General features: G+C 31.9%; 9 non-coding genes across 9 annotated transcripts; all 9 read left to right on the top strand.

Annotated features, from left to right (window-relative positions):
* The first annotated feature begins 3,042 nt into the window (after window positions 1-3,042).
* Window positions 3,043-3,116, top strand: TRNAI-AAU (transfer RNA isoleucine (anticodon AAU)). The gene has a single exon. It is a non-coding gene; the product is annotated as a tRNA-Ile (tRNA).
* Window positions 3,117-3,905: 789 nt separating this feature from the next.
* On the top strand, window positions 3,906-3,979 carry TRNAI-AAU (transfer RNA isoleucine (anticodon AAU)). The gene has a single exon. It is a non-coding gene; the product is annotated as a tRNA-Ile (tRNA).
* Window positions 3,980-4,768: 789 nt separating this feature from the next.
* On the top strand, window positions 4,769-4,842 carry TRNAI-AAU (transfer RNA isoleucine (anticodon AAU)). Its single transcript has one exon. It is a non-coding gene; the product is annotated as a tRNA-Ile (tRNA).
* Window positions 4,843-6,494: 1,652 nt separating this feature from the next.
* Window positions 6,495-6,568, top strand: TRNAI-AAU (transfer RNA isoleucine (anticodon AAU)). Its single transcript has one exon. It is a non-coding gene; the product is annotated as a tRNA-Ile (tRNA).
* Window positions 6,569-9,083: 2,515 nt separating this feature from the next.
* TRNAI-AAU (transfer RNA isoleucine (anticodon AAU)) lies at window positions 9,084-9,157 on the top strand. Its single transcript has one exon. It is a non-coding gene; the product is annotated as a tRNA-Ile (tRNA).
* A 3,961-nt stretch (window positions 9,158-13,118) lies between these two features.
* On the top strand, window positions 13,119-13,192 carry TRNAI-AAU (transfer RNA isoleucine (anticodon AAU)). The gene has a single exon. It is a non-coding gene; the product is annotated as a tRNA-Ile (tRNA).
* A 1,371-nt stretch (window positions 13,193-14,563) lies between these two features.
* On the top strand, window positions 14,564-14,637 carry TRNAI-AAU (transfer RNA isoleucine (anticodon AAU)). The gene has a single exon. It is a non-coding gene; the product is annotated as a tRNA-Ile (tRNA).
* A 3,961-nt stretch (window positions 14,638-18,598) lies between these two features.
* On the top strand, window positions 18,599-18,672 carry TRNAI-AAU (transfer RNA isoleucine (anticodon AAU)). Its single transcript has one exon. It is a non-coding gene; the product is annotated as a tRNA-Ile (tRNA).
* Window positions 18,673-21,770: 3,098 nt separating this feature from the next.
* On the top strand, window positions 21,771-21,844 carry TRNAI-AAU (transfer RNA isoleucine (anticodon AAU)). Its single transcript has one exon. It is a non-coding gene; the product is annotated as a tRNA-Ile (tRNA).
* Window positions 21,845-26,337: the final 4,493 nt, after the last annotated feature.

Raw genomic sequence — 26,337 nt, 5'->3', positions numbered from 1 at the left:
AGTATGCTATATATTTAGTGAGCCTATTAGTTTAGTCTTTAGAGCAAAAAGTTAAAAATAGCAAGGACATCTTTTCAATCAGTCTCCAAGCCAATACTTGATGCTCCTTTAATGTTGAAAATAGATGTATTTTCTTCTGTATCATGTGTATCTCTATATTTCCTTTGAGGGGAAGCTGATAGAATGATTAAATGAATCAAATGCATATAGGTGATGAATTGTTATTTATTGCTAAAACACATGGAAAAAACATTAATGGTTCTAAGTTCTAACACTAAGTATGAACATCTCTTTTGTATTGTAATTTTTTTAAAGTCATATTAGTTTCTTCATGTTGATATTATATATTTTTAACTTCATGGTAAACCTCTGAAATTAAGCTTTCCAAATCTCCCGGGTTAACTATCATTAGCACTTCTTCATATGCTGGACTTCCAGGAAATTGTGCAAAATGGCCTGTTAGCTCAGATGGTTAGAGGGTGGTGCTAATAACGCCAAGGTCACAGGTTCGATCCCTGTACAGGCCAAGTTTAATTGTTTGAAAAAAGATTAATTTTTCTTGTGTCTCATTTTTGACTGTTTCTCACCTTGGATCAAACACTGCTTGAAGGATTGGATAAATACATTTGATATAGTTGTAGAATTAATTAGTATTCTGAAAGCTCCTGGAATATCTATTAATGGTTCTAAGTTCTAACGCCAAGTAACTTAAACTCTTATTTATTGCAATTTATTGAGGTCATTTTTGTTTTGTCTTGTAGATGAAATATAAAGATAGTATGAATGTAAACAGCTGAATATAAGCTTTCCAACTATCCCGGGTTAACAATCGATAGAACTTCATCATCTGCTATTTCTTCAATGGTATGCTATATATTTATTGAGCCTATTAGTTTAGTCTTTAGAGCATAAAGTTAAAAATGCCAAGGACATACTTTCAATCAATTTCCTAGCCAATACTTGATGCTCCTTTAATGTTGAAAATAGATGTATTTTCTTCTGTATCATGTGTATCTCTATATTTCCTTTGAGGGGAAGCTGATAGAATGATTAAATGAATCAATTGCATATAGGTGATGAATTGTTATTTATTGCTAAAACACATGGAAAAAACATGAATGGTTCTAAGTTCTAACACTAAGTATGAACATCTCTTTTGTATTGTAATTTTTTTAAAGTCATATTAGTTTCTTCATGTTGATATTATATATTTATAACTTCATGGTAAACCTCTGAAATTAAGCTTTCCAAATCTCCCGGGTTAACTATCATTAGCACTTCTTCATATGCTGGACTTCCAGGAAATTGTGCAAAACGGCCTGTTAGCTCAGATGGTTAGAGTGTGGTGCTAATAACGCCAAGGTCACAGGTTCGATCCCTGTACAGGCCAAGTTTAATTGTTTGAAAAAAGATTAATTTTTCTTGTGTCTCATTTTTGACTGTTTATCACCTTGGATCAAACACTGCTTGAAGGATTGGATAAATACATTTGATATAGTTGTAGAATTAATTATTATTCTGAAAGCTCCTGGAATATCTATTAATGGTTCTAAGTTCTAACGCCAAGTAACTTAAACTCTTATTTATTGCAATTTATTGAGGTCATTTTTGTTTTGTCTTGTTGATGAAATATAAAGATAGTATGAATGTAAACAGCTGAATATAAGCTTTCCAACTATCCCGGGTTAACAATCGATAGCACTTCATCATCTGCTATTTCTTCAATGGTATGCTATATATTTATTGAGCCTATTAGTTTAGTCTTTAGAGCATAAAGTTAAAAATGCCAAGGACATACCTTCAATCAGTCTCCAAGCCAATACTTGATGCTCCTTTAATGTTGAAAATAGATGTATTTTCTTCTGTATCATGTGTATGTCTATATTTCCTTTGAGGGGAAGCTGATAGAATGATTAGATGAATCAATTGCATATAGGTGATGAATTGTTATTTATTGCTAAAACACATGGAAAAAACATTAATGGTTCTAAGTTCTAACACTAAGTATGAACATCTCTTTTGTATTGTAATTTTTTTAAAGTCATATTAGTTTCTTCATGTTGATATTATATATTTATAACTTCATGGTAAACCTCTGAAATTAAGCTTTCCAAATCTCCCGGGTTAACTATCATTAGCACTTCTTCATATGCTGGACTTCCAGCAAATTGTGCAAAACGGCCTGTTAGCTCAGAGGGTTAGAGCGTGGTGCTAATAACGCCAAGGTCACAGGTTCGATCCCTGTACAGGCCAAGTTTAATTGTTTGAAAAAAGATACATTTTTCTTGTGTCTCATTTTTGACTGTTTATCACCTTGGATCAAACACTGCTTGAAGGATAGGATGAATACATTTGGTATAGTTGTAGAATTAATTATTATTCTGAAAGCTCCTGGAATATCTATTAATGGTTCTAAGTTCTAACTCCAAGTAACTAAATCTCTTCTTTATTGCAATTCATTGAGGTCATTTTTGTTTTGTCTTGTTGATGAAATATAAAGATAGTATGAATGTAAACAGCTGAATATAAGCTTTCCAACTATCCCGGGTTAACAATCAGTAGCACTTCATCATCTGCTATTTCTTCAATAGTATGCTATAAATTTAGTGAGCCTATTAGTTTAGTCTTTAGAGCAAAAAGTTAAAAATAGCAAGGACATCTTTTCAATCAGTCTCCAAGCCAATACTTGATGCTCCTTTAATGTTGAAAATAGATGTATTTTCTTCTGTATCATGTGTATCTCTATATTTCCTTTGAGGGGAAGCTGATAGAATGATTAAATGAATCAAATGCATATAGGTGATGAATTGTTATTTATTGCTAAAACACATGGAAAAAACATTAATGGTTCTAAGTTCTAACACTAAGTATGAACATCTCTTTTGTATTGTAATTTTTTTAAAGTCATATTAGTTTCTTCATGTTGATATTATATATTTTTAACTTCATGGTAAACATCTGAAATTAAGCTTTCCAAATCTCCCGGGTTAACTATCATTAGCACTTCTTCATATGCTGGACTTCCAGGAAATTGTGCAAAACGGCCTGTTAGCTCAGATGGTTAGAGCGTGGTGCTAATAACGCCAAGGTCACAGGTTCGATCCCTGTACAGGCCAAGTTTAATTGTTTGAAAAAAGATTAATTTTTCTTGTGTCTCATTTTTGACTGTTTCTCACCTTGGATCAAACACTGCTTGAAGGATTGGATAAATACATTTGATATAGTTGTAGAATTAATTAGTATTCTGAAAGCTCCTGGAATATCTATTAATGGTTCTAAGTTCTAACGCCAAGTAACTTAAACTCTTATTTATTGCAATTTATTGAGGTCATTTTTGTTTTGTCTTGTAGATGAAATATAAAGATAGTATGAATGTAAACAGCTGAATATAAGCTTTCCAACTATCCCGGGTTAACAATCGATAGAACTTCATCATCTGCTATTTCTTCAATGGTATGCTATATATTTATTGAGCCTATTAGTTTAGTCTTTAGAGCATAAAGTTAAAAATGCCAAGGACATACTTTCAATCAATTTCCTAGCCAATACTTGATGCTCCTTTAATGTTGAAAATAGATGTATTTTCTTCTGTATCATGTGTATCTCTATATTTCCTTTGAGGGGAAGCTGATAGAATGATTAAATGAATCAATTGCATATAGGCGATGAATTGTTATTTATTGCTAAAACACATGGAAAAAACATTAATGGTTCTAAGTTCTAACACTAAGTATGAACATCTCTTTTGTATTGTAATTTTCTTAAAGTCATATTAGTTTCTTCATGTTGATATTATATATTTATAACTTCATGGTAAACCTCTGAAATTAAGCTTTCCAAATCTCCCGGGTTAACTATCATTAGCACTTCTTCATATGCTGGACTTCCAGGAAATTGTGCAAAACGGCCTGTTAGCTCAGATGGTTAGAGCGTGGTGCTAATAACGCCAAGGTCACAGGTTCGATCCCTGTACAGGCCAAGTTTAATTGTTTGAAAAAAGAGTAATTTTTCTTGTGTTTCATTCTTGACTGTTTATCACCTTGGATCAAACGCTGCTTGAAGGATTGGATGAATACATTTGATATAGTTGTAGAATTAAATATTATTCTGAAAGCTCCTGGAATATCTATTAATGGTTCTAAGTTCTAACGCCAAGTAACTAAATCTTCTATTTATTGCAATTTATTGAGGTCATTTTTGTTTTGTCTTGTTGATGAAATATAAAGATAGTATGAATGTAAACAGCTGAATATAAGCTTTCCAACTATCCCGGGTTAACAATCGATAGCACTTCATCATCTGCTATTTCTTCAATGGTATGCTATATATTTATTGAGCCTATTAGTTTAGTCTTTAGAGCATAAAGTTAAAAATGCCAAGGACATACCTTCAATCAGTCTCCAAGCCAATACTTGATGCTCCTTTAATGTTGAAAATAGATGTATTTTCTTCTGTATCATGTGTATGTCTATATTTCCTTTGAGGGGAAGCTGATAGAATGATTAGATGAATCAATTGCATATAGGTGATGAATTGTTATTTATTGCTAAAACACATGGAAAAAACATTAATGGTTCTAAGTTCTAACACTAAGTATGAACATCTCTTTTGTATTGTAATTTTTTTAAAGTCATATTAGTTTCTTCATGTTGATATTATATATTTATAACTTCATGGTAAACCTCTGAAACTAAGCTTTCCAAATCTCCCGGGTTAACTATCATTAGCACTTCTTCATATGCTGGACTTCCAGGAAATTGTGCAAAACGGCCTGTTAGCTCAGATGGTTAGAGCGTGGTGCTAATAACGCCAAGGTCACAGGTTCGATCCCTGTACAGGCCAAGTTTAATTGTTTGAAAAAAGATTAATTTTTCTTGTGTCTCATTTTTGACTGTTTATCACCTTGGATCAGACACTGCTTGAAGGATTGGATGAATACATTTGATATAGTTGTAGAATTAATTATTATTCTGAAAGCTCCTGGAATATCTATTAATGGTTCTAAGTTCTAACTCCAAGTAACTAAATTTCTTCTTTATTGCAATTCATTGAGGTCATTTTTGTTTTGTCTTGTTGATGAAATATAAAGATAGTATGAATGTAAACAGCTGAATATAAGCTTTCCAACTATCCCAGGGTAACAATCAGTAGCACTTCATCATCTGCTATTTCTTCAATAGTATGCTATATATTTAGTGAGCCTATTAGTTTAGTCTTTAGAGCAAAAAGTAAAAAATAGCAAGGACATATTTTCAATCAGTCTCCAAGCCAATACTTGATGCTCCTTTAATGTTGAAAATAGATGTATTTTCTTCTGTATCATGTGTATCTCTATATTTCCTTTGAGGGGAAGCTGATAGAATGAATAAATGAATCAATTGCATATAGGTGATGAATTGTTATTTATTGCTAAAACACATGGAAAAAACATTAATGGTTCTAAGTTCTAACACTAAGTATGAACATCTCTTTTGTATTGTAATTTTTTTAAAGTCATATTAGTTTCTTCATGTTGATATTATATATTTATAACTTCATGGTAAACCTCTGAAATTAAGCTTTCCAAATCTCCCGGGTTAACTATCATTAGCACTTCTTCATATGCTGGACTTCCAGGAAATTGTGCAAAACTGCCTGTTAGCTCAGATGGTTAGAGCGTGGTGCTAATAACGCCAAGCTCACAGGTTCGATCCCTGTACAGGGCAAGTTTTATTGTTTGAAAAAAGATTAATTTTTCTTGTGTCTCATTTTTGACTGTTTATCACCTTGGATCAAACACTGCTTGAAGGATTGGATAAATACATTTGATATAGTTGTAGAATTAATTATTATTCTGAAAGCTCCTGGAATATCTATTAATGGTTCTAAGTTCTAACGCCAAGTAACTTAAACTCTTATTTATTGCAATTTATTGAGGTCATTTTTGTTTTGTCTTGTTGATGAAATATAAAAATAGTATGAATGTAAACAGCTGAATATAAGCTTTCCAATTATCCCGGGGTAACAATCAGTAGCACTTCATCATCTGCTATTTCTTCAATAGCATGCTATATATTTAGTGAGCCTATTAGTTTAGTCTTTAGAGCATAAAGGTAAAAATGCCAAGGACATACTTTCAATCAGTCTCCAAGCCAATACTTGATGCTCCTTTAATGTTGAAAATAGATGTATTTTCTTCTGTATCATGTGTATCTCTATATTTCCTTTGAGGGGAAGCTGATAGAATGATTAAATGAATCAATTGCATATAGGTGTTGAATTGTTATTTATTGCTAAAACACATGGAAAAAACATTAATGGTTTTAAGTTCTAACACTAAGTATGAAAATCTCTTTTGTATTGTAATTTTTTTAAAGTCATATTAGTTTCTTCATGTTGATAATATATATTTATAACTTCATGGTAAACCTCTGAAATTAAGCTTTCCTAATCTCCCGGGTTAACTATCATTAGCAGTTCTTCACATGCTGGACTTCCAGGAATTTGGGCAAAATGGCTTGTTAGCTCAGATGGTTAGAGCGTGGTGCTAATAACGCCAAGGTCACAGGTTCGATCCCTGTACAGGCCAAGTTTAATTGTTTGAAAAAAGAGTAATTTTTCTTGTGTTTCATTCTTGACTGTTTATCACCTTGGATCAAACGCTGCTTGAAGGATTGGATGAATACATTTGATATAGTTGTAGAATTAATTATTATTCTGAAAGCTCCTGGAATATCTATTAATGGTTCTAAGTTCTAACGCCAAGTAACTAAATCTTCTATTTATTGCAATTTATTGAGGTCATTTTTGTTTTGTCTTGTTGATGAAATATAAAGATAGTATGAATGCAAACAGCTGAATATAAGCTTTCCAACTATCCCGGGTTAACAATCGATAGCACTTCATCATCTGCTATTTCTTCAATGGAATGCTATATATTTATTGAGCCTATTAGTTTAGTCTTTAGAGCATAAAGTTAAAAATGCCAAGGACATACCTTCAATCAGTCTCCAAGCCAATACTTGATGCTCCTTTAATGTTGAAAATAGATGTATTTTCTTCTGTATCATGTGTATGTCTATATTTCCTTTGAGGGGAAGCTGATAGAATGATTAGATGAATCAATTGCATATAGGTGATGAATTGTTATTTATTGCTAAAACACATGGAAAAAACATTAATGGTTCTAAGTTCTAACACTAAGTATGAACATCTCTTTTGTATTGTATTTTTTTTAAAGTCATATTAGTTTCTTCATGTTGATATTATATATTTATAACTTCATGGTAAACCTCTGAAATTAAGCTTTCCAAATCTCCCGGGTTAACTATCATTAGCACTTCTTCATATGCTGGACTTCCAGGAAATTGTGCAAAACGGCCTGTTAGGTCAGATGGTTAGAGCGTGGTGCTAATAACGCCAAGGTCACAGGTTCGATCCCTGTACAGGCCAAGTTTAATTGTTTGAAAAAAGATTAATTTTTCTTGTGTCTCATTTTTGACTGTTTATCACCTTGGGTCAAACACTGCTTGAAGGATTGGATGAATACATTTGATATAGTTGTAGAATTAATTATTATTCTGAAAGCTCCTGGAATATCTATTAATGGTTCCAAGTTCTAACTCCAAGTAACTAAATCTCTTCTTTATTGCAATTCATTGAGGTCATTTTTTTTTTGTCTTGTTGATGAAATATAAAGATAGTATGAATGTAAACAGCTGAATATAAGCTTTCCAACTATCCCGGGTTAACAATCAGTAGCACTTCATCATCTGCTATTTCTTCAATAGTATGCTATATATTTAGTGAGCCTATTAGTTTAGTCTTTAGAGCAAAAAGTTAAAAATAGCAAGGACATATTTTCAATCAGTCTCCAAGCCAATACTTGATGCTCCTTTAATGTTGAAAATAGATGTATTTTCTTCTGTATCATGTGTATCTCTATATTTCCTTTGAGGGGAAGCTGATAGAATGATTAAATGAATCAATTGCATATAGGTGATGAATTGTTATTTATTGCTAAAACACATGGAAAAAACATTAATGGTTCTAAGTTCTAACACTAAGTATGAACATCTCTTTTGTATTGTAATTTTTTTAAAGTCATATTAGTTTCTTCATGTTGATATTATATATTTATAACTTCATGGTAAACCTCTGAAATTAAGCTTTCCAAATCTCCCAGGTTAACTATCATTAGCACTTCTTCATATGCTGGACTTCCAAGAAATTGTGCAAAACGGCCTGTTAGCTCAGATGGTTAGAGCGTGGTGCTAATAACGCCAAGGTCATAGGTTTGATCCCTGTACAGGCCAAGTATAATTGTTTGAAAAAAGATTAATTTTTCTTTTGTCTCATTTTTGACTGTTTATCACCTTGGATCAAACACTGCTTGAAGGATTGGATAAATACATTTGATATAGTTGTAGAATTAATTATTATTCTGAAAGCTCCTGGAATATCTATTAATGGTTTTAAGTTCTAACACCAAGTAACTAAATCTCTTATTTATTGCAATTTATTGAGGTCATTTTTGTTTTGTCTTGTTGATGAATTATAAAGATAGTATGAATGTAAACAGCTGAATATAAGCTTTCCAACTATCCCGGGTTAACAATCGGTAGCACTTCATCATCTGCTATTTCTTCAATAGTATGCTATATATTTATTGAGTCTATTAGTTTAGTCTTTAGAGCATAAAGTTAAAAATGCCAAGGACATACTTTCAATCAGTCTCCAAGCCAATACTTGATGCTCCTTTAATGTTGAAAATAGATGTATTTTCTTCTGTATCATGTGTATCTCTATATTTCCTTTGAGGGGAAGTTGATAGAATGATTAAATGAATCAATTGCATATAGGTGATGATTTGTTATTTATTGCTAAAACACATGGAAAAAACATTAATGGTTCTAAGTTCTAACACTAAGTATGAACATCTCTTTTGTATTGTAATTATTTTAAAGTCATATTAGTTTCTTCATGTTGATATTATATATTTATAACTTCATGGTAAACCTCTGAAATTAAGCTTTCCAAATCTCCCGGGTTAACTATCATTAGCACTTCTTCATATGCTGGACTTCCAGGAAATGGTGCAAAATGGCCTGTTAGCTCAGATGGTTAGAGCGTGGTGCTAATAACGCCAAGGTCACAGGTTCGATCCCTGTACAGGCCAAGTTTAATTGTTTGAAAAAAGATTAATTTTTCTTGTGTCTCATTTTTGACTGTTTATCACCTTGGATCAAACACTGCTTGAAGGATTGGATAAATACATTTGATATAGTTGTAGAATTAATTATTATTCTGAAAGCTCCTGGAATATCAATTAATGGTTCTAAGTTCTAACGCCAAGTAACTTAATCTCTTATTTATTGCAATTTATTGAGGTCATTTTTGTTTTGTCTTGTTGATGAAATATAAAGATAGTATGAATGTAAACAGCTGAATATAAGCTTTTCAATTATCCCGGGTTAACAATCAGTAGCACTTCATCATCTGCTATTTCTTCAATAGTATGCTATATATTTAGTGAGCCTATTAGTTTAGTCTTTAGAGCATAAAGGTAAAAATGCCAAGGACATACTTTCAATCAGTCTCCAAGCCAATACTTGAAGCTCCTTTAATGTTGAAAATAGATGTATTTTCTTCTGTATCATGTGAATCTCTATATTTCCTTTGAAGGGAAGCCTGTTAGCTCAGATGGTTAGAGCATGGTGCTAATAACACCAAGGTCACAGGTTCTATCCCTGTACAGGCCAAGTTTAATTGTTTGTAAAAAGATTAATTTTTCTTTTGTCTCATTTTTGACTGTTTATCACCTTGGATGAAACGCTGCTTGAAGGATTGGATGAATACATTTGATATAGTTGTAGAATTAATTATTATTCTGAAAGCTCCTGGAATATCTATTAATGGTTCTAAGTTCTAATGCCAAGTAACTAAATCTCTTATTTATTGCAATTCATTGAGGTCATTTTTGTTTTGTCTTGTTGATGAAATATAAAGATAGTATGAATGTAAACAGCTGAATATAAGCTTTCCAACTATCCTGGGTTAACAATCGGTAGCACTTCATCATCTGCTATTTCTTCAATAGTATGCTATATATTTAGTGAGCCTATTAGTGTAGTATTTAGAGCATAAAGTTAAAAATGCCAAGGACATACCTTCAATCAGTCTCCAAGCCAATACTTGATGCTCCTTTAATGTTGAAAATAGATGTATTTTCTTCTGTATCATGTGTATGTCTATATTTCCTTTGAGGGGAAGCTGATAGAATGATTAAATGAATCAATTGCATATAGGTGATGAATTGTTATTTATTGCTAAAACACATGGAAAAAACATTAATGGATCTAAGTTCTAACACTAAGTATGAACATCTCTTTTGTATTGTAATTTTTTTAAAGTCATATTAGTTTCTTCATGTTGATATTATATATTTATAACTTCATGGTAAACCTCTGAAATTAAGCTTTCCAAATCTCCCAGGTTAACTATCATTAGCACTTCTTCATATGCTGGACTTCCAGGAAATTGTGCAAAACGGCCTGTTGGCTCAGATGGTTAGAGCGTGGTGCTAATAACGCCAAGGTCATAGGTTCGATCCCTGTACAGGCCAAGTTTAATTGTTTGAAAAAAGATTAATTTTTCTTGTGTCTCATTTTTGACTGTTTATCACCTTGGATCAAACACTGCTTGAAGGATTGGATAAATACATTTGATATAGTTGTAGAATTAATTATTATTCTGAAAGCTCCTGGAATATCTATTAATGGTTCTAAGTTCTAACGCCAAGTAACTTAAACTCTTATTTATTGCAATTTATTGAGGTCATTTTTGTTTTGTCTTGTTGAAGAAATATAAAGATAGTATGAATGTAAACAGCTGAATATAAGCTTTCCAACTATCCCGGGTTAACAATCGATAGCACTTCATCATCTGCTATTTCTTCAATGGTATGCTATATATTTATTGAGCCTATTAGTTTAGTCTTTAGAGCATAAAGTTAAAAATGCCAAGGACATACCTTCAATCAGTCTCCAAGCCAATACTTGATGCTCCTTTAATGTTGAAAATAGATGTATTTTCTTCTGTATCATGTGTATGTCTATATTTCCTTTGAGGGGAAGCTGATAGAATGATTAGATGAATCAATTGCATATAGGTGATGAATTGTTATTTATTGCTAAAACACATGGAAAAAACATTAATGGTTCTAAGTTCTAACACTAAGTATGAACATCTCTTTTGTATTGTAATTTTTTTAAAGTCATATTAGTTTCTTCATGTTGATATTATATATTTATAACTTCATGGTAAACCTCTGAAATTAAGCTTTCCAAATCTCCCGGGTTAACTATCATTAGCACTTCTTCATATGCTGGACTTCCAGGAAATTGTGCAAAACGGCCTGTTAGCTCAGATGGTTAGAGCGTGGTGCTAATAACTCCAAGGTCACAGGTTCGATCCCTGTACAGGCCAAGTTTAATTGTTTGAAAAAAGATTAATTTTTCTTGTGTCTCATTTTTGACTGTTTATCACCTTGGATCAAACACTGCTTGAAGGATTGGATGAATACATTTGATATAGTTGTAGAAATAATTATTATTCTGAAAGCTCCTGGAATATCTATTAATGGTTCTAAGTTCTAACTCCAAGTAACTAAATCTCTTCTTTATTGCAATTCATTGAGGTCATTTTTGTTTTGTCTTGTTGATGAAATATAAAGATAGTATGAATGTAAACAGCTGAATATAAGCTTTCCAACTATCCCGGGTTAACAATCAGTAGCACTTCATCATCTGCTATTTCTTCAATAGTATGCTATATATTTAGTGAGCCTATTAGTTTAGTCTTTAGAGCAAAAAGTTAAAAATAGCAAGGACATATTTTGAATCAGTCTCCAAGCCAATACTTGATGCTCCTTTAATGTTGAAAATAGATGTATTTTCTTCTGTATCATGTGTATCTCTATATTTCCTTTGAGGGGAAGCTGATAGAATGATTAAATGAATCAATTGCATATAGGTGATGAATTGTTATTTATTGCTAAAACACATGGGAAAAACATTAATGGTTCTAAGTTCTAACACTAAGTATGAACATCTCTTTTGTATTGTAATTTTTTTAAAGTCATATTAGTTTCTTCATGTTGATATTATATATTTATAACTTCATGGTAAACCTCTGAAATTAAGCTTTCCAAATCTCCCGGGTTAACTATCATTAGCACTTCTTCATATGCTGGACTTCCAGGAAATTGTGCAAAACGGCCTGTTAGCTCAGATGGTTAGAGCGTGGTGCTAATAACGCCAAGATCACAGGTTCGATCCCTGTACAGGCCAAGTTTAATTGTTTGAAAAAAGAGTAATTTTTCTTGTGTTTCATTCTTGACTGTTTATCACCTTGGATCAAACTCTGCTTGAAGGATTGGATGAATACATTTGATATAGTTGTAGAATTAATTATTATTCTGAAAGCTCCTGGAATATCTATTAATGGTTCTAAGTTCTAACGCCAAGTAACTAAATCTTCTATTTATTGCAATTTATTGAGGTCATTTTTGTTTTGTCTTGTTGATGAAATATAAAGATAGTATGAATGCAAACAGCTGAATATAAGCTTTCCAACTATCCCGGGTTAACAATCGATAGCACTTCATCATCTGCTATTTCTTCAATGGTATGCTATATATTTATTGAGCCTATTAGTTTAGTCTTTAGAGCATAAAGTTAAAAATGCCAAGGATATACCTTCAATCAGTCTCCAAGACAATACTTGATGCTCCTTTAATGTTGAAAATAGATGTATTTTCTTCTGTATCATGTGTATGTCTATATTTCCTTTGAGGGGAAGCTGATAGAATGATTAGATGAATCAATTGCATATAGGTGATGAATTGTTATTTATTGCTAAAACACATGGAAAAAACATTAATGGTTCTAAGTTCTAACACTAAGTATGAAAATCTCTTTTGTATTGTAATTTTTTTAAAGTCATATTAGTTTCTTCATGTTGATATTATATATTTATAATTTCATGGTAAACCTCTGAAATTCAGCTATCCAAATCTCCCGGGTTAACTATCATTAGCAGTTCTTCACATGCTGGACTTCCAGGAATTTGGGCAAAATGGCTTGTTAGCTCAGATGGTTAGAGCGTGGTGCTAATAACGCCAAGGTCACAGGTTCGATCCCTGTACAGGCCAAGTTTAATTGTTTGAAAAAAGAGTAATTTTTCTTGTGTTTCATTCTTGACTGTTTATCACCTTGGATCAAACGCTGCTTGAAGGATTGGATGAATACATTTGATATAGTTGTAGAATTAATTATTATTCTGAAAGCTCCTGGAATATCTATTAATGGTTCTAAGTTCTAACGCCAAGTAACTAAATCTTCTATTTATTGCAATTTATTGAGGTCATTTTTCTTTTGTCTTGTTGATGAAATATAAAGATAGTATGAATGCAAACAGCTGAATATAAGCTTTCCAACTATCCCGGGTTAACAATCGATAGAACTTCATCATCTGCTCTTTCTTCAATAGTATGCTATATATTTAGTGAGCCTATTAGTTTAGTCTTTAGAGCATAAAGGTAAAAATGCCAAGGATATACTTTCAATCAGTCTCCAAGCCAATACTTGAAGCTCCTTTAATGTTGAAAATAGATGTATTTTCTTCTGTATCATGTGTATCTCTATATTTCCTTTGGGGGAAGCCTGTTAGCTCAGAAGGTTAGAGCATGGTGCTAATAACACCAAGGGCACAGGTTCTATCCCTGTACAGGCCAAGTTTAATTGTTTGTAAAAAGATTAATTTTTCTTTTGTCTCATTTTTGACTGTTTATCACCTTGGATGAAACGCTGCTTGAAGGATTGGATGAATACATTTGATATAGTTGTAGAATTAATTATTATTCTGAAAGCTCCTGGAATATCTATTAATGGTTCTAAGTTCTAACGCCAAGTAACTAAATCTCTTATTTATTGCAATTCATTGAGGTCATTTTTGTTTTGTCTTGTTGATGAAATATAAAGATAGTATGACTGTAAACAGCTGAATATAAGCTTTCCAACTATCCCGGGTTAACAATCAGTAGCACTTCATCATCTGCTATTTCTTCAATAGTATGCTATATATTTAGTGAGCCTATTAGTTTAGTCTTTAGAGCAAAAAGCTAAAAATAGCAAGGACATATTTTCAATCAGTCTCCAAGCCAATACTTGATGCTCCTTTAATGTTGAAAATAGATGTATTTACTTCTGTATCATGTGTATCTCTATATTTCCTTTGAGGGGAAGCTGATAGAATGATTAAATGAATGAATTGCATATAGGTGATGAATTGTTATTTATTGCTAAAACACATGGAAAAAACATTAATGGTTCTAAGTTCTAACACTAAGTATGAACATCTCTTTTGTATTGTAATTTTTTTAAAGTCATATTAGTTTCTTCATGTTGATATTATATATTTATAACTTCATGGTAAACCTCTGAAATTAAGCTTTCCAAATCTCCCGGGTTAACTATCATTAGCACTTCTTCATATGCTGGACTTCCAGGAAATTGTGCAAAATGGCCTGTTAGCTCAGATGGTTAGAGCGTGGTGCTAATAACGCCAAGGTCACAGGTTCGATCCCTGTACAGGCCAAGTTTAATTGTTTGAAAAAAGATTAATTTTTCTTGTGTCTCATTTTTGACTGTTTATCACCTTGGATCAAACACTGCTTGAAGGATTGGATAAATACATTTGATATAGTTGTAGAATTAATTATTATTCTGAAAGCTCCTGGAATATCAATTAATGGTTCTAAGTTCTAACGCCAAGTAACTTAATCTCTTATTTATTGCAATTTATTGAGGTCATTTTTGTTTTGTCTTGTTGATGAAATATAAAGATAGTATGAATGTAAACAGCTGAATATAAGCTTTCCAATTATCCTGGGTTAACAATCAGTAGCACTTCATCATCTGCTATTTCTTCAATAGTATGCTCTATATTTAGTGAGCCTATTAGTTTAGTCTTTAGAGCATAAAGGTAAAAATGCCAAGGACATACTTTCAATCAGTCTCCAAGCCAATACTTGAAGCTCCTTTAATGTTGAAAATAGATGTATTTTCTTCTGTATCATGTGAATCTCTATATTTCCTTTGAGGGGAAGCCTGTTAGCTCAGATGGTTAGAGCATGGTGCTAATAACACCAAGGTCACAGGTTCTATCCCTGTACAGGCCAAGTTTCATTGTTTGTAAAAAGATAAATTTTTCTTTTGTCTCATTTTTGACTGTTTATCACCTTGGATGAAACGCTGCTTGAAGGATTGGATGAATACATTTGATATAGTTGTAGAATTAATTATTATTCTGAAAGCTCCTGGAATATCTATTAATGGTTCTAAGTTCTAACGCCAAGTAACTAAATCTCTTATTTATTGCAATTCATTGAGGTCATTTTTGTTTTGTCTTGTTGATGAAATATAAAGATAGTATGAATGTAAACAGCTGAATATAAGCTTTCCAACTATCCCGGGTTAACAATCCGTAGCACTTCATCATCTGCTATTTCTTCAATAGTATGCTATATATTTAGTGAGCCTATTAGTGTAGTATTTAGAGCATAAAGTTAAAAATGCCAAGGACATACCTTCAATCAGTCTCCAAGCCAATACTTGATGCTCCTTTAATGTTGAAAATAGATGTATTTTCTTCTGTATCATGTGTATGTCTATATTTCCTTTGAGGGGAAGCTGATAGAATGATTAAATGAATCAATTGCATATAGGTGATGAATTGTTATTTATTGCTAAAACACATGGAAAAAACATTAATGGATCTAAGTTCTAACACTAAGTATGAACATCTCTTTTGTATTGTAATTTTTTTAAAGTCATATTAGTTTCTTCATGTTGATATTATATATTTATAACTTCATGGTAAACCTCTGAAATTAAGCTTTCCAAATCTCCCAGGTTAACTATCATTAGCACTTCTTCATATGCTGGACTTCCAGGAACCTGTGCAAAACGGCCTGTTAGCTCAGATGGTTAGAGCGTGGTGCTAATAACGCCAAGGTCATAGGTTCGATCCCTGTACAGGCCAAGTTTAATTGTTTGAAAAAAGATTAATTTTTCTTGTGTCTCATTTTTGACTGTTTATCACCTTGGATCAAACACTGCTTGAAGGATTGGATAAATACATTTGATATAGTTGTAGAATTAATTATTATTCTGAAAGCTCCTGGAATATCTATTAATGGTTCTAAGTTCTAACGCCAAGTAACTTAAACTCTTATTTATTGCAATTTATTGAGGTCATTTTTGTTTTGTCTTGTAGATGAAATATAAAGATAGTATGAATGTAAACAGCTGAATATAAGCTTTCCAACTATCCCGGGTTAACAATCGATAGAACTTCATCATCTGCTATTTCTTCAATGGTATGCTATATATTTATTGAGCCTATTAGTTTAGTCTTTGGAGCATAAAGTTAAAAATGCCAAGGACATACTTTCAATCAATCTCCTAGCCAATACTTGATGCTCCTTTAATGTTGAAAATAGATGTATTTTCTTCTGTATCATGTGTATCTCTATATTTCCTTTGAGGGGAAGCTGATAGAATGATTAAATGAATCAATTGCATATAGGTGATGAATTGTTATTTATTGCTAAAACACATGGAAAAAACATTAATGGTTCTAAGTTCTAACACTAAGTATGAAAATCTCTTTTGTATTGTAATTTTTTTAGAGTCATATTAGTTTCTTCATGTTGATATTATATAAGTATAACTTCATGGTAAACCTCTGAAATTAAGCTTTCCAAATCTCCCGGGTTTACTATCATTAGCACTTCTTCATATGCTGGACTTCCAGGAATTTGTGCTAAACAGCCTGTTAGCTCAGATGGTTAGAGCGTGGTGCTAATAACGCCAAGGTCACAGTTTCAATCCCTGTACAGGCCGAGTTTAATTGTTTGTAAAAAGATTAATTTTTCTTGTGTCTAATTTTTGACTGTTTATCACCTTGGATCAAACGCTGCTTGAAGGATTGGATGAATACATTTGATATAGTTGTAGAATTAATTATTATTCTGAAAGCTTCTGGAATATCTATTAATGGTTCTAAGTTCTAACTCCAAGTAACTAAATCTCCTATTTATTGCAATTCATTGAGGTCATTTTTGTTTTGTCTTGTTGATGAAATATAAAGATAGTATGAATGTAAACAGCTGAATATAAGCTTTCCAACTATCCCGGGTTAACAATCAGTAGCACTTCATCATCTGCTATTTCTTCAATAGTATGCTATATATTTAGTGAGCCTATTAGTTTAGTCTTTAGAGCAAAATTTTAAAAATGCCAAGGACATAATTTCAATCAATCTCCAAGCCAATACTTGATGCTCCTTTAATGTTGAAAATAGATGTATTTTCTTCTGTATCATGTGTATCTTTATATTTCCTTTGAGGGGAAGCTGATAGAATGATTAAATGAATCAATTGCATATAGGTGATGAATTGTTATTTATTGCTAAAACACATGGAAAAAACATTAATGGATCTAAGTTCTAACACTAAGTATGAACATCTCTTTTGTATTGTAATTTTTTTAAAGTCATATTAGTTTCTTCATGTTGATATTATATATTTATAACTTCAAGGGAAACCTCTGAAATTAAGCTTTCCAAATCTCCCAGGTTAACTATCATTAGCACTTCTTCATATGCTGGACTTCCAGGAAATTGTGCAAAACGGCCTGTTAGCTCAGATGGTTAGAGCGTGGTGCTAATAACGCCAAGGTCATAGGTTCGATCTCTGTACAGGCCAAGTTTAATTGTTTGAAAAAAGATTAATTTTTCTTGTGTCTCATTTTTGACTGTTTATCACCTTGGATCAAACACTGCTTGAAGGATTGGATGAATACATTTGATATAGTTGTAGAATTAATTATTATTCTGAAAGCTCCTGGAATATCTATTAATGGTTCTAAGTTCTAACTCCAAGTAACTAAATCTCTTCTTTATTGCAATTCATTGAGGTCATTTTTGTTTTGTCTTGTTGATGAAATATAAAGATAGTATGAATGTAAACAGCTGAATATAAGCTTTCCAACTATCCCGGGTTAACAATCAGTAGCACTTCATCATCTGCTATTTCTTCAATAGTATGCTATATATTTAGTGAGCCTATTAGTTTAGTCTTTAGAGCAAAAAGCTAAAAATAGCAAGGACATATTTTCAATCAGTCTCCAAGCCAATACTTGATGCTCCTTTAATGTTGAAAATAGATGTATTTACTTCTGTATCATGTGTATCTCTATATTTCCTTTGAGGGGAAGCTGATAGAATGATTAAATGAATGAATTGCATATAGGTGATGAATTGTTATTTATTGCTAAAACACATGGAAAAAACATTAATGGTTCTAAGTTCTAACACTAAGTATGAACATCTCTTTTGTATTGTAATTTTTTTAAAGTCATATTAGTTTCTTCATGTTGATATTATATATTTATAACTTCATGGTAAACCTCTGAAATTAAGCTTTCCAAATCTCCCGGGTTAACTATCATTAGCACTTCTTCATATGCTGGACTTCCAGGAAATTGTGCAAAATGGCCTGTTAGCTCAGATGGTTAGAGCGTGGTGCTAATAACGCCAAGGTCACAGGTTCGATCCCTGTACAGGCCAAGTTTAATTGTTTGAAAAAAGATTAATTTTTCTTGTGTCTCATTTTTGACTGTTTATCACCTTGGATCAAACACTGCTTGAAGGATTGGATAAATACATTTGATATAGTTGTAGAATTAATTATTATTCTGAAAGCTCCTGGAATATCAATTAATGGTTCTAAGTTCTAACGCCAAGTAACTTAATCTCTTATTTATTGCAATTTATTGAGGTCATTTTTGTTTTGTCTTGTTGATGAAATATAAAGATAGTATGAATGTAAACAGCTGAATATAAGCTTTCCAATTATCCTGGGTTAACAATCAGTAGCACTTCATCATCTGCTATTTCTTCAATAGTATGCTCTATATTTAGTGAGCCTATTAGTTTAGTCTTTAGAGCATAAAGGTAAAAATGCCAAGGACATACTTTCAATCAGTCTCCAAGCCAATACTTGAAGCTCCTTTAATGTTGAAAATAGATGTATTTTCTTCTGTATCATGTGAATCTCTATATTTCCTTTGAGGGGAAGCCTGTTAGCTCAGATGGTTAGAGCATGGTGCTAATAACACCAAGGTCACAGGTTCTATCCCTGTACAGGCCAAGTTTCATTGTTTGTAAAAAGATAAATTTTTCTTTTGTCTCATTTTTGACTGTTTATCACCTTGGATGAAACGCTGCTTGAAGGATTGGATGAATACATTTGATATAGTTGTAGAATTAATTATTATTCTGAAAGCTCCTGGAATATCTATTAATGGTTCTAAGTTCTAACGCCAAGTAACTAAATCTCTTATTTATTGCAATTCATTGAGGTCATTTTTGTTTTGTCTTGTTGATGAAATATAAAGATAGTATGAATGTAAACAGCTGAATATAAGCTTTCCAACTATCCCGGGTTAACAATCCGTAGCACTTCATCATCTGCTATTTCTTCAATAGTATGCTATATATTTAGTGAGCCTATTAGTGTAGTATTTAGAGGATAAAGTTAAAAATGCCAAGGACATACCTTCAATCAGTCTCCAAGCCAATACTTGATGCTCCTTTAATGTTGAAAATAGATGTATTTTCTTCTGTATCATGTGTATGTCTATATTTCCTTTGAGGGGAAGCTGATAGAATGATTAAATGAATCAATTGCATATAGGTGATGAATTGTTATTTATTGCTAAAACACATGGAAAAAACATTAATGGATCTAAGTTCTAACACTAAGTATGAACATCTCTTTTGTATTGTAATTTTTTTAAAGTCATATTAGTTTCTTCATGTTGATATTATATATTTATAACTTCATGGTAAACCTCTGAAATTAAGCTTTCCAAATCTCCCAGGTTAACTATCATTAGCACTTCTTCATATGCTGGACTTCCAGGAACTTGTGCAAAACGGCCTGTTAGCTCAGATGGTTAGAGCGTGGTGCTAATAACGCCAAGGTCATAGGTTCGATCCCTGTACAGGCCAAGTTTAATTGTTTGAAAAAAGATTAATTTTTCTTGTGTCTCATTTTTGACTGTTTATCACCTTGGATCAAACACTGCTTGAAGGATTGGATAAATACATTTGATATAGTTGTAGAATTAATTATTATTCTGAAAGCTCCTGGAATATCTATTAATGGTTCTAAGTTCTAACGCCAAGTAACTTAAACTCTTATTTATTGCAATTTATTGAGGTCATTTTTGTTTTGTCTTGTAGATGAAATATAAAGATAGTATGAATGTAAACAGCTGAATATAAGCTTTCCAACTATCCCGGGTTAACAATCGATAGAACTTCATCATCTGCTATTTCTTCAATGGTATGCTATATATTTATTGAGCCTATTAGTTTAGTCTTTGGAGCATAAAGTTAAAAATGCCAAGGACATACTTTCAATCAATCTCCTAGCCAATACTTGATGCTCCTTTAATGTTGAAAATAGATGTATTTTCTTCTGTATCATGTGTATCTCTATATTTCCTTTGAGGGGAAGCTGATAGAATGATTAAATGAATCAATTGCATATAGGTGATGAATTGTTATTTATTGCTAAAACACATGGAAAAAACATTAATGGTTCTAAGTTCTAACACTAAGTATGAAAATCTCTTTTGTATTGTAATTTTTTTAGAGTCATATTAGTTTCTTCATGTTGATATTATATAAGTATAACTTCATGGTAAACCTCTGAAATTAAGCTTTCCAAATCTCCCGGGTTTACTATCATTAGCACTTCTTCATATGCTGGACTTCCAGGAATTTGTGCTAAACAGCCTGTTAGCTCAGATGGTTAGAGCGTGGTGCTAATAACGCCAAGGTCACAGTTTCAATCCCTGTACAGGCCGAGTTTAATTGTTTGTAAAAAGATTAATTTTTCTTGTGTCTAATTTTTGACTGTTTATCACCTTGGATCAAACGCTGCTTGAAGGATTGGATGAATACATTTGATATAGTTGTAGAATTAATTATTATTCTGAAAGCTTCTGGAATATCTATTAATGGTTCTAAGTTCTAACTCCAAGTAACTAAATCTCCTATTTATTGCAATTCATTGAGGTCATTTTTGTTTTGTCTTGTTGATGAAATATAAAGATAGTATGAATGTAAACAGCTGAATATAAGCTTTCCAACTATCCCGGGTTAACAATCAGTAGCACTTCATCATCTGCTATTTCTTCAATAGTATGCTATATATTTAGTGAGCCTATTAGTTTAGTCTTTAGAGCAAAATTTTAAAAATGCCAAGGACATAATTTCAATCAATCTCCAAGCCAATACTTGATGCTCCTTTAATGTTGAAAATAGATGTATTTTCTTCTGTATCATGTGTATCTTTATATTTCCTTTGAGGGGAAGCTGATAGAATGATTAAATGAATCAATTGCATATAGGTGATGATTTCTTATTTATTGCTAAAACACATGGAAAAAACATTAATGGTTCTAAGTTCTAACACTAAGTATGAAAATCTCTTTTGTATTGTAATTTTTTTAAAGTCATATTAGTTTCTTCATGTTGATATTATATATTTATAACTTCATGGTAAACCTCTGAAATTAAGCTTTCCAAATCTCCCGGGTTAACTATCATTAGCACTTCTTCATATGCTGGACTTCCAGGAATTTGTGCAAAATGGCCTGTTAGCTCAGATGGTTAGAGCATGGTGCTAATAACGCCAAGGTCACAGGTTCGATCCCTGTACAGGCCAAATTTAATTGTTTGAGAAAAGATTAATTTTTCTTGTGTCTCATTTTTGACTGTTTATCACCTTGGATCAAACGCTGCTTGAAGGATTGGATGAATATATTTATTATAGTTGTAGAATTAATTATTATTCTGAAAGCTCCTGGAATATCTATTAATGGTTTTAAGTTCTAACACCAAGTAACTAAATCTCTTATTTATTGCAATTTATTGAGGTCATTTTTGTTTTGTCTTGTTGATGAATTATAAAGATAGTATGAATGTAAACAGCTGAATATAAGCTTTCCAACTATCCCGGGTTAACAATCGGTAGCACTTCATCATCTGCTATTTCTTCAATAGTATGCTATATATTTATTGAGCCTATTAGTTTAGTCTTTAGAGCATAAAGTTAAAAATGCCAAGGACATACTTTCAATCAGTCTCCAAGCCAATACTTGATGCTCCTTTAATGTTGAAAATAGATGTATTTTCTTCTGTATCATGTGTATCTCTATATTTCCTTTGAGGGGAAGCTGATAGAAAGATTAAATGAATCAATTGCATATAGGTGATGAATTGTTATTTGTTGCTAAAACACATGGAAAAAACTTTAATGGTTCTAAGTTCTAACACTAAGTATGAACATCTCTTTTGTATTGTAATTATGTTAAAGTCATATTAGTTTCTTCATGTTGATATTATATATTTATAACTTCATGGTAAACCTCTGAAATTAAGCTTTCCAAATCTCCCGGGTTAACTATCATTAGCACTTCTTCATATGCTGGACCTCCAGGAATTTGGGCAAAATGGCCTGTTAGCTCAGATGGTTAGAGCGTGGTGTTAATAACACCAAGGTCACAGGTTCTATCCCTGTACAGGCCAAGTTTAATTGTTTGTAAAAAGATTAATTTTTCTTTTGTCTCATTTTTGACTGTTTATCACCATGGATGAAAAGCTGCTTGAAGGATTGGATGAATACATTTGATATAGTTGTAGAATTAATTATTATTCTGAAAGCTCCTGGAATATCTATTAATGGTTCTAAGTTCTAACGCCAAGTAACTAAATCTCTTATTTATTGCAATTCATTGAGGTCATTTTTGTTTTGTCTTGTTGATGAAATATAAAGATAGTATGAATGTAAACAGCTGAATATAAGCTTTCCAACTATCCCGGGTTAACAATCGGTAGCACTTCATCATCTGCTATTTCTTCAATAGTATGGTATATATTTAGTGAGCCTATTAGTGTAGTCTTTAGAGCAAAAAGTTAAAAATGCCAAGGACATATTTTCAATCAGTCTCCAAGCCAATACTTGATGCTCCTTTAATGTTGAAAATAGATGTATTTTCTTCTGTATCATGTGTATCTCTATATTTCCTTTGAGGGGAAGCTGATAGCATGATTAAATGAATCAATTGCATATAGGTGATGAATTGTTATTTATTGCTAAAACACATGGAAAAAACATTAATGGTTCTACGTTCTAACACTAAGTATGAACATCTCTTTTGTATTGTAATTTTTTTAAAGTCATATTAGTTTCTTCATGTTGATATTATATATTTATAACTTCATGGTAAACCTCTGAAATTAATCTTTCCAAATCTCCCAGGTTAACTATCATTAGCACTTCTTCATATGCTGGACTTCCAGAAAATTGTGCAAAACGGCCTGTTAGCTCAGATGGTTAGAGCGTGGTGCTAATAACGCCAAGATCACAGGTTTTTTCCCTGTACAGGCCAAGTTTAATTGTTTGAAAAAATATTAATTTTTCTTGTGTCTCATTTTTGACTGTTTATCACCTTGGATCAAACACTGCTTGAATGATTGGATAAATACATTTGATATAGTTGTAGAATTAATTATTATTCTGAAAGCTCCTGGAATATCTATTAATGGTTCTAAGTTCTAACGCCAAGTAACTTAAACTCTTATTTATTGCAATTTATTGAGGTCATTTTTGTTTTGTCTTGTTGAAGAAATATAAAGATAGTATGAATGTAAACAGCTGAATATAAGCTTTCCAACTATCCCGGGTTAACAATCGGTAGCACTTCATCATCTGCTATTTCTTCAATAGTATGCTATATATTTATTGAGCCTATTAGTTTAGTCTTTAGAGCATAAAGTTAAAAATGCCAAGGACATACTTTCAATCAGTCTCCAAGCCAATACTTGATGCTCCTTTAATGTTGAAAATATATGTATTTTCTTCTGTATCATGTGTATCTCTATATTTCCTTTGAGGGGAAGCTGATAGAATGATAAATGAATCAATTGCATATAGGTGATGAATTGTTATTTATTGCTAAAACACATGGAAAAACATTAATGGTTCTAAGTTCTAACACTAAGTATGAACATCTCTTTTGTATTGTAATTTTTTTAAAGTCATATTAGTTTCTTCATGTTGATATTATATATTTATAACTTCATGGTAAACCTCTGAAATTAAGCTTTCCAAATCTCCCAGGTTAACTATCATTAGCACTTCTTCATATGCTGGACTTCCAGGAAATTGTGCAAAACGGCCTGTTAGCTCAGATGATTAGAGCGTGGTGCTAATAACGCCAAGATCACAGGTTCGATCCCTGTACAGGCCAAGTTTAATTGTTTGAAAAAAGATTAATTTTTCTTGTGTCTCATTTTTGACTGTTTATCACCTTGGATCAAACACTGCTTGAAGGATTGGATAAATACATTTGATATAGTTGTAGAATGAATTATTATTCTGAAAGCTCCTGGAATATCTATTAATGGTTCTAAGTTCTAACGCCAAGTAACTTAAACTCTTATTTATTGCAATTTATTGAGGTCATTTTTGTTTTGTCTTGTAGATGAAATATAAAGATAGTATGAATGTAAACAGCTGAATATAAGTTTTCCAACTATACCGGGTTAACAATCGATAGAACTTCATCATCTGCTATTTCTTCAATGGTATGCTATATATTTATTGAGCCTATTAGTTTAGTCTTTAGAGCATAAAGTTAAAAATGCCAAGGACATACTTTCAATCAATCTCCTAGCCAATACTTGATGCTCCTTTAATGTTGAAAATAGATGTATTTTCTTCTGTATCATGTGTATCTCTATATTTCCTTTGAGGGGAAGCTGATAGAATGATAAATGAATCAATTGCATATAGGTGATGAATTGTTATTTATTGCTAAAACACATGGAAAAACATTAATGGTTCTAAGTTCTAACACTAAGTATGAACATCTCTTTTGTATTGTAATTTTTTTAAAGTCATATGAGTTTCTTCATGTTGATATTATATATTTATAACTTCATGGTAAACCTCTGAAATTAAGCTTTGCAAATCTCCCGGGTTAACTATCATTAGCACTTCTTCATATGCTGGACTTCCAGGAAATTGTGCAAAACGGCCTGATAGCTCAGATGGTTAGAGCGTGGTGCTAATAATGCCAAGGTCACAGGCTCGATCCCTGTACAGGCCAAGTTTAATTGTTTGAAAAAAGATTAATTTTTCTTGTGTCTCATTTTTGACTGTTTATAACCTTGGATCAAACACTGCTTGAAGGATTGGATGAATACATTTGATATAGTTGTAGAATTAATTATTATTCTGAAAGCTCCTGGAATATCTATTAATGGTTCTAAGTTCTAACTCCAAGTAACTTAATCTCTTCTTTATTGCAATTCATTGAGGTCATTTTTGTTTTGTCTTGTTGATGAAATATAAAGATAGTATGAATGTAAACAGCTGAATATAAGCTTTCCAACTATCCCGGGTTAACAATCGGTAGCACTTCATCATCTGCTATTTCTTCAATAGTATGCTATATATTTATTGAGCCTATTAGTTTAGTCTTTAGAGCATAAAGTTAAAAATGCCAAGGACATACTTTCAATCAGTCTCCAAGCCAATACTTGATGCTCCTTTAATGTTGAAAATATATGTATTTTCTTCTGTATCATGTGTATCTCTATATTTCCTTTGAGGGGAAGCTGATAGAATGATTAAATGAATCAATTGCATATAGGTGATGAATTGTTATTTATTGCTAAAACACATGGAAAAAACATTAATGGTTCTAAGTTCTAACACTAAGTATGAACATCTCTTTTGTATTGTAATTATTTTAAAGTCATATTAGTTTCTTCATGTTGATATTATATATTTATAACTTCATGGTAAACCTCTGAAATTAAGCTTTCCAAATCTCCCGGGTTAACTATCATTAGCACTTCTTCATATGCTGGACCTCCAGGAATTTGGGCAAAATGGCCTGTTAGCTCAGATGGTTAGAGCGTGGTGTTAATAACACCAAGGTCACAGGTTCTATCCCTGTACAGGCCAAGTTTAATTGTTTGTAAAAAGATTAATTTTTCTTTTGTCTCATTTTTGACTGTTTATCACCTTGGATGAAACGCTGCTTGAAGGATTGGATGAATACATTTGATATAGTTGTAGAATTAATTATTATTCTGAAAGCTCCTGGAATATCTATTAATGGTTCTAAGTTCTAATGCCAAGTAACT

The sequence above is a fragment of the Lissotriton vulgaris genome, chromosome 12 (assembly GCF_964263255.1).
Source record: "Lissotriton vulgaris chromosome 12, aLisVul1.2, whole genome shotgun sequence".
Lineage (NCBI taxonomy): Eukaryota > Metazoa > Chordata > Amphibia > Caudata > Salamandridae > Lissotriton > Lissotriton vulgaris.
This window is presented reverse-complemented; position numbering and strand designations above follow the sequence as displayed.